Consider the following 8,114-nt stretch of genomic DNA (forward strand, 5'->3'; position numbering starts at 1 on the left):
AGTGCTGGGATTAAAGGCGTGCGCCACCACCGCCCGGCTTTTCATAATGATTCTTGATCTTTTCATATAACTGTAGAGATCTGTCTAGCGTTCTGTGTATAAAAATACAGCAGTTTTCCCAGCACTCGGGAGGCAGAGGCAGGCGGATCTCTGGGAGAGTTCGAGTCCAGCCTGGTCTGCAAGAGCTAATTCCAGGACAGGCTCCAAAACCACAGAGAAAACCCTGTCTCGAAAAACCAAAAAAAAAATACAGCAGTTTATTAACCATTGTGTTTTTACTTTTAGGTAAGACTCACTCAGTGTTGGGACTTCAAATAAGGTGTACATAATGACATACTAGAGAGCAGTTATGTAATTGTGTATGTAAATATGAATCAAATACAGACCTCTATCAACATTTTTAATTCAGTAAAAGGGAAAGATCAATTGCTATTATAAGAAAAGTCTTGAGCTGGTGCTTGAAAATTTTAATAATTTGGATTTATAGACTGGAAATATTAATATAAGCAAGGAAACAAAAGTTACAAATATGTATTGTGTGTTAACTGTTTAGAAATCACCTTTTTATTTACTCCCTTGCTAGAAACATTTATTCCAAGAATGAGTGATTAGCTGGGACGGTAGATACGTACTGTGTAATTTTAAGGGTATTGGGACAGCATCTTTTACCTACCTAAACATGCATATATGAGTATGTAAGCAAAGCTTTCATGGTAAATATCCTATAAATGATTACATTGAAAGTCAAAAGTAAGATAATAGATGTTGCTGCTGTTACTTAACATTGTTTTGGCTATTCCAATCACCATACAACACTTCTATTTACTTGTTTTTATTTCTATGCAGTGTCTAAACCAACAGTATTTATGTGGGTTTTTTTGGCGGGGGGCGGGGGGGGGCAGACTAGTTTATGTCAAGTCCCAGCGTTAACATTAGCAAAACATGAATGGGCAGGATATGGAGCTTGCCTCCAGTTTGATTTGTAGCCTAAAGTTGGCCTTGAATTTCTGAACTTCCTGTCTCCACCCTGCCAAGGGGTAGGATTATAGCCTTATGCTACTCTAATGGTTAATGTTGATTGTGGACTTGACAGGAACTAGGCACTAAAAATACAAACCTCTGGGCACTCCTATGAGGGATTATCTATTTTAGGTTCATTGAGGTGGGGCTCTGGATTTTGTAAAGCAGAGAAAATGAACTGGGGCTACCTTGTACTCGGCTGCATCAGACTCCTGTCAGCACTTCCCACTATGCTGACCTGTGTTTTCAGCCTGTCAGTTAGGGAACCCCTTAAATCCTTCTGTTGGGTATTTAATCACAAGTAAAACTAGCTGATACAGCTACTGTGCCCAGTTTATATGGTGCATCAACTGAGCTACATGCATATCATGCCCTGAGATTTGCCGTCACCCAGGGCCTAACATTTTTTTTTTTTAGTTTGCTGTGATCAGCTCTGCAGTTCATATAAATCACCAGCCAGATCACTATTCCTTTCCAGTTAATTCTCATTACTTCTCCATGTCTCCAGTCTATAGTTAATGGAATTTGAATGAGATTCTTCATTTGTTTTTTGTGTTTGTTGGTTTTTTTGTTTCGAGACAGGGTCTCACTGTGTAGTCCTGGCTGATCTTGAACTCATGAAGATATACATATTACTGCCTCACGAGTGATAAGTTGGGGGGGGGTACTGTTTTGAAGCAGGGTCTCTCTGTTATGTAGTCTTCTGTAGCCCTGGCTGCCCTAGAACTTGGTTTGTAAACCAGGTTGGCCTTGAACTTAGAGATCCACCTGCCTTTGCCACCATCTGTTGCTTTTTGATTTTTTTTTTTCTCTTCACTCTTTTAGGGGCCCACCACCTAGTTCCCAAATAGTCATATGGAGGCTTATTCTTATAAATGACTTGCTTATTTCTAACCAGCTTCTCTTAAATTATCCCATCTCTCTTTGCCTTTGGACTTTTTTTTTGTTTTGTTTTTTTTGTTTTTTGGTTTTTTTTCGAGACAGTGTTTCTCTGTGGTTTTGGAGCCTGTCCTGGAACTATGTGCCTTTCTTCTTACTCCATGGCTTGCTGTGTAGCTAGATGGCTGACCCCTGATTTTTCTCCTCCTGTTTATTTTCTCTGCATGCCAGTCCCGCCTTTCCTTTCTCCTGCCTACCTAGACAGGCAAAGTAACAGAGCTTCACAGAGTTGATTAAACAAATACAACATAAAAGAATGCAACACATCTGTTCATCATTAAACAAATGTTCCACAGCATCAACTAATGTAACACTTCTTCAACTAATACTCCACAACAACCTTCAAATCAGATGGAGAGCTAGTGTTAAAGGACTGCCACCACACCTGCCCAGCCTTTTTTTTTATGTCTTTTTAAACAAGGTCTTTTTACTTGAACTCCTGATCTTCCTACCTTAGCCTCCCAAGTACTGGGTGACAGCTTTATGGCACCACTTGACAAAACTCTAATAAAAAAATTAGTATACAAAATAACGGGCTTATTAATGGCATTTTATGCATATGTGTAATAATTTTTGTTCTTTCTTAGCCCAGTTTCCCACTATCTTTTTCCCTACCCTCTTGCCTTTCTTACTGGATCTTTTCCCTCCAGGGAGGCACCTCCTAATTTCCTGTCATTTGGATGTTCTTTTGCCTCCTACCTTCTCACAGTCCCCTTTTAAGTTTTATAACAAAAGCATATGTAATATATACATACAAATTTGTTTGTTTGTTTGTTTGTTTTTTTCTTCTCAGATCACGCTTTACTGGAGTGCATTTGGTTGAGAGATAACATGAAGCGAAGGGGGGCAGGAAATGAGAGAGCAGGGGAGAGAGAGAGGGAGACGAGAGAGATGAGAGGCGCTAGAGAGGGACATGAGAGAGAGGCTAGAGAGAGAGACCTATACATACAAATTTGAATCTAGATTCTGTGTAGTCTAGAAGACACAGTCTTTCCTTACATGTCTGGTTTATTTTGCCTAATATAATGATTGCCAGGTTTGTCCATTTTCTTGTGTATTGTCCATTTTCATTGTCCATTGTTCATGTGTACAACATTTTCTTTGTCCATATATCTATCTGTTGGTAGACATAAGGGTCCTTTGGGTATATCACCAAGAGTAGTGTAGTTTTTTGATTAACTTCCGTGCCAATTTCAGCAGTGGCTGCACAAGTACATATTCTCACTAGTCAAATATAAGAATTCCTCTTTTTCACATCCTCCCTGACCAACCTTTGTTTCTCAAAATTAGTCATTTGAGGGGGCTGGAGAGATGACTCAGTGGTTAAGAGCATTGCCTGCTCTTCCAAAGGTCCTGAGTTCAATTCCCAGCAACCACATGGTGGTTCACAACCATCTGTAAAGAGGTCTGGTGCCCTCTTCTGGCCTTCAGGCATACACACAGACAGAATATTGTATACATAATAAATAAATAAATAAATATTTTAAAAAACTAGTCATTTGACTGGGATGGATTGGAATCTCAGAGCAGTTTTGATATGTATCCTTGATGTCTAATAATGTTGAACACCTTTTCAAATATTAATATGTATTAATCATTTGTATTTCTTCCGTGAGAAGTATATTCAGTTCAATAGCCCATTTTGGGATTAGAAAAATTATACTCACAATAGCTTTTAAAAAAACCAAATATTAGCCGGGCGATGGTGGCGCACGCCTTTAATCCCAGCACTCGGGAGGCAGAGGCAGAGGCAGGCGGATCTCTGTGAGTTTGAGACCAGCCTGGTCTACAGAGCTAGTTCCGGGACAGGCTCCAAAGCCACAGAGAAACCCTGTCTCGAAAAAAAAAATATTTAAAAACAAACCATCTTCAAGTTACTGAATAAGACATTAAGGTCTACAAGATGGCTCAGTGGTTAATAATGCTACTCTTTCAAAGGATCTGGGTTAAAGTCCCAGCACCCACTTGGGACCTCACAGCTGTCTGTAACTCTAGTTCTAGGAAGCCCAACCCCCTTCTACAGGTATCAGGCATACATGTAGTGCACAGACACACATTCAGGCAAATACCCATACACTAAAATTAAAAAATATATGTGTATATATTATGATGGAAAGACCTCCTTTATACATGGACTGGCAGGATTAATATTATATAAATGTCTATTGCTGGGCAGTGATGGTACATACCTTTATTTCCAGGGAAATAGAGTCAGGTGGATCTCTGAGTTCAAGGTCAGCCTGGTCTACCAAAGTAAGTTCCAGAACAATGAGGGCTACACAGAGAAACCCCATCTCCAAAAACAAAAGCAAACAAACAAGTCTGTATTATCAAAATCAAACTCCATATTCAACATAAAGTGCATCACAGAACTAGAAAAGGCAATCCTAAAATTCATAAATACTAAAAGACCCTCAATAGCCAAAGCAATGCTAAGCAAAAAGAGCAATGTTGCATATATCACTATATCTGATCTCAGCCAGATGTGGTCCATGCCTCTATTCCCAGCATTCTGTGAGTTCCAGGCCAGCAAGGGTTACATAAGACCTATCTTAAACACACACACAAAAAAACTAATCTCAGATTTAACTACAGAAACATAGTAACAGTACTATGATGCTGGCACAAAAACAGGTATGTAGACCAATGGAATAGACTATAGTTAACACAGCCATAGCCACCTAATTTTCAGCAGTAGTGTCAAAAACATGCATTAGTTTGGATGTGATGTCCAGTGTCTGTAACTGTTTGAGAAGTAGAGGCAGGAAGATCAAGAGTTTAAGGTCAGCCTCAGCTACATAGTGAGTTTGAGACAGCTATCCTGGGATATATGTGAGACCATGTCTTAATACACACATTGAGGAGAAAAACCAAGTTTTTCAGTAAATACCTCTTCTCCTTCCTGTCTGTCTTGTTCTCCGTGTAAACAGGATATCTACTTGAAGGAGAATGAATCAAAGATCTTAGAAAAACATAGGTTAAAAAAAAATTCTTAAAGGCAAAGACAAGAATTTTTCCTGAAGGACTCTAGCAGCAGGAATTGACAAACAGAATTACATTAAATTAAAACATTTCTGACAGCAGAGGAAACAATGACCACAGTAAAGGTAGCCTTCAGTATTATGAGTCTTTCTCTGTCTTCCTAGCCAGCTTTCAAATAATGTAACGGAAATTTCATATGAAAGCTCTGCCTATAGCTCAGGCTAAATCCTAACTAGTTCTTTTTGGATTTTCAAAACAGGGTTTCTCTGTAGCTTTGGAACCTGTCCTGGAACTCTCTGTAGACTAAGCTGGCCTCAAACTCACAGAGATCTGCTTGCCTCTGCCTCCCGAGTGCTGGGATTAAAGGCGTGCGCCACCACTACTCAGCTCCTAACTAGTTCTTATAACTTAAATTAACCCATTTCTATTCATCTGCATGCTGCTATGTAGCTTGTGGCTGTTACCTCTCCTCCTTTGTATCTGTCTTGTTCTCCGTCTCCTGGCATCTCTCCTGCATGCCTAGATCCCTCTTTCTACTTCCTCTCTCTGCCCAGAAGTGCTGCCTATACCCCCTGCCAGCTACTGGCTGTTTATTAAACCAATCACAATAAATCTTCATACAGTGTACAGATATCCCATAATACTCAGAATGAGAAAAAATAGTTGCTACCTGTACATTAGACAGGATACTCATCCAGAATATATAAAGAACTATAAAAAATCAAATTTCATTTGCATATGCATTTTGTATAGGCCAATTCAGTGTGGAGGTCAGAGAACAACTCTTTGAAGCCTTCTGTTACCTTGTGGAATCCTGTGTTCAAGCTCAGGTCACTTAGGCCTCTGTGCAAGTACTTCTACCCACTAAGCATCTCCCCATCCTCCACTTGCATTTTTTATTGAAAAGACAGCATGTTAAAAAAAAAAAAAGAGAGAGAGACAGCATGTTATTAACCTCCCCAGCACTACAATAAATGACTTTTAAGCATTGATGGATTTAAACCCTAAAAACAATGTTGTGCCATAGATAAACTTATTCCTAGTGTACTGATTGATGTGTCCTATTTCAGATAGCAAAAGCACATTAGGCCCTGCCTTTAGTGTAAAATAACCTCCATAAACATTGAAATGTTTTTCTTTTTTTTTTCTTTTATTCTTATTTGAGGCAAGATTTTTTGAACTTCTAAGTACCTAGTAGCAAGGAATTAATAGGCAATGTGCATTGCACTAAAGCCTTACATAAGCAGAGCACTGTGGCCACTGAACTACAGCCTCAGCTGCTAGCTGTGTGTTTAGGCTGTCTTTTGAAGGCTAGTCCCACTCTGCTTTGACTGTACTTACCTAAAAGGAAGCACAGGACACAAACATCTTCTAGATGACAAATACAATCTAAAATTATCCCAGTCCCAGAGCCCACTGACAGATTTGAGTAAGAGAAATGAAAGTAAATGATAGAAGACCCACCCTGCATTCTGGTGCACAACCCCCCCCCCCACACACACACACAATGATACTTTATAGTCTAGGTTCTTTTTTTTGGGTATAGAGTTTCTCGGTTCTTGAATTTTGTCTACTAAGCCATGAATTCATAGAGAATGGAGTCCAGCATCGCAGGCTCCTTTCCATTAGTTCTCACCAAGTGTGCTTTCCTGGGTTGAGCAGGTTGCTGTTGAGCTGAACTAGGTGCCTTTTTCTTTTTGATTGTTTTCTTTCACCTGTTTTAGGAAGGTGTCTCAGCTCTTAGAGTACTTAATTTACTCAATACACACAATTCTCTTGGCAAGAATCTTTTTCTTAACTTGCTTGTTTACAGTATGCCCTTGGCATACTAACTGATGTTGTAAACTTCCAGTTTTGCCATGGTTACACTTAATGGGGCATTTCTCCTTAGTGTCTGCCATATCACCCTTCCTGTAGATTTGAAAGTTACGTAGCCAGAAGAACACTTTCATGTTTCCAAAAACAGTCTAGAGAACATACAGTGGGTGCCTTTCATCTTTCCCTCTGTGTTTGTCATTTTGGCCAGTTACTGAAAAAATGGCTGCTGCACTGAAAAGCTATGTGTGCTTTTAATCCCAGCACTTTGGAGGCAGGAGCAAGTGGATCTCTTTGAATTTGAGGCCAGCCTGGTCTACATAATGGGTTCCAGGCCAGCCAAAGCTACACAGTGAGACTATGTCTCAAAAAATTAAATAACAGCAAATCTTGGATGTACCTTCACAACTCTGCTGAGATGTAATTAATGCAATCAGCCATTTTTGTAAAGTTATTTTATTCCAATGGAATAGCTTGGCTATACTTGGCTGTATACTCTTGGCTAGATCATGATGATTTTTATTTTGAGACAGGGTCTCGCTGTGTAACCCTGGCTAACATAGAGCTTTGTAAACCCACCTACTTTCCGTCTGAAAGTCACAGAGATCTGCTTTCCTCTGTGTTCTGAGTTCTAGGATTAAAGGTGTACATTACCTCACTCAACTATGGGTGATCTTTCTTTTTTATTTTATTTTGTTTTATTGTGGTTTTTCGAGACAGGGTTTCTTTGTGGCTTTGGAGCCTGTTCTGGAACTAGCTCTTGTAGACCAGGCTAGCCTCGAACTCACAGAGATCTGCCTGCCTCTGCCTGCCGAGTGCTGGGATTAAAGGCGTGCTCCACCACCGCCCGGCTTATTTTTATTTTTAATTTTTATGTTTGAGATTTATTTTTTATACTTATATATATGTGAGCTGTTGGAGTGCATCTACACCACTTGGGTGTAGTTCCCAGAGGCCAGAGCGGCTTGTCAGATCTCTTGAACTGGAGTTACAAGTGGTTGTTAACTGCTTTGTGGGAGTTGGGGATCAAATCTGGGTTCTCTGCAAGAGCAGCAAGTGTTCTTAACCACTGAGCCATCCATTCCCAGTATTATTTCTTATAAACAAATCAAGGCTAAAGGCTTTCAGACTTTTTTTTTTAACTTTCTGTTTTTTGAAATTAAGTATTTCTTACAAAAGGAACTGAATATATTACCACACAAATATGTGCCACTGTGCCCTGCCTTTAACCCCAGCACTCGGGAGGCAGAACCAGGCAGATCCCTGAGGTAGAGACCAGCCTGGTCTACAGAAGAGTTCCAGGACAGCCAGGACTACACACAGAAACCATGTCTCAAAAAAAAAAAAAAAAAAAAAAA

General features: G+C 39.7%; 1 protein-coding gene across 1 annotated transcript in view; it reads left to right on the forward strand.

Annotated features, from left to right (window-relative positions):
• The window catches only part of March5 (membrane associated ring-CH-type finger 5), a 25,350-nt gene that overhangs the window by 12,946 nt on the left and 4,290 nt on the right, over window positions 1–8,114 (forward strand). The window lies entirely within an intron of this gene.

Source organism: Microtus ochrogaster, chromosome 8 (genome assembly GCF_000317375.1).
Source record: "Microtus ochrogaster isolate Prairie Vole_2 chromosome 8, MicOch1.0, whole genome shotgun sequence".
NCBI lineage: Eukaryota > Metazoa > Chordata > Mammalia > Rodentia > Cricetidae > Microtus > Microtus ochrogaster.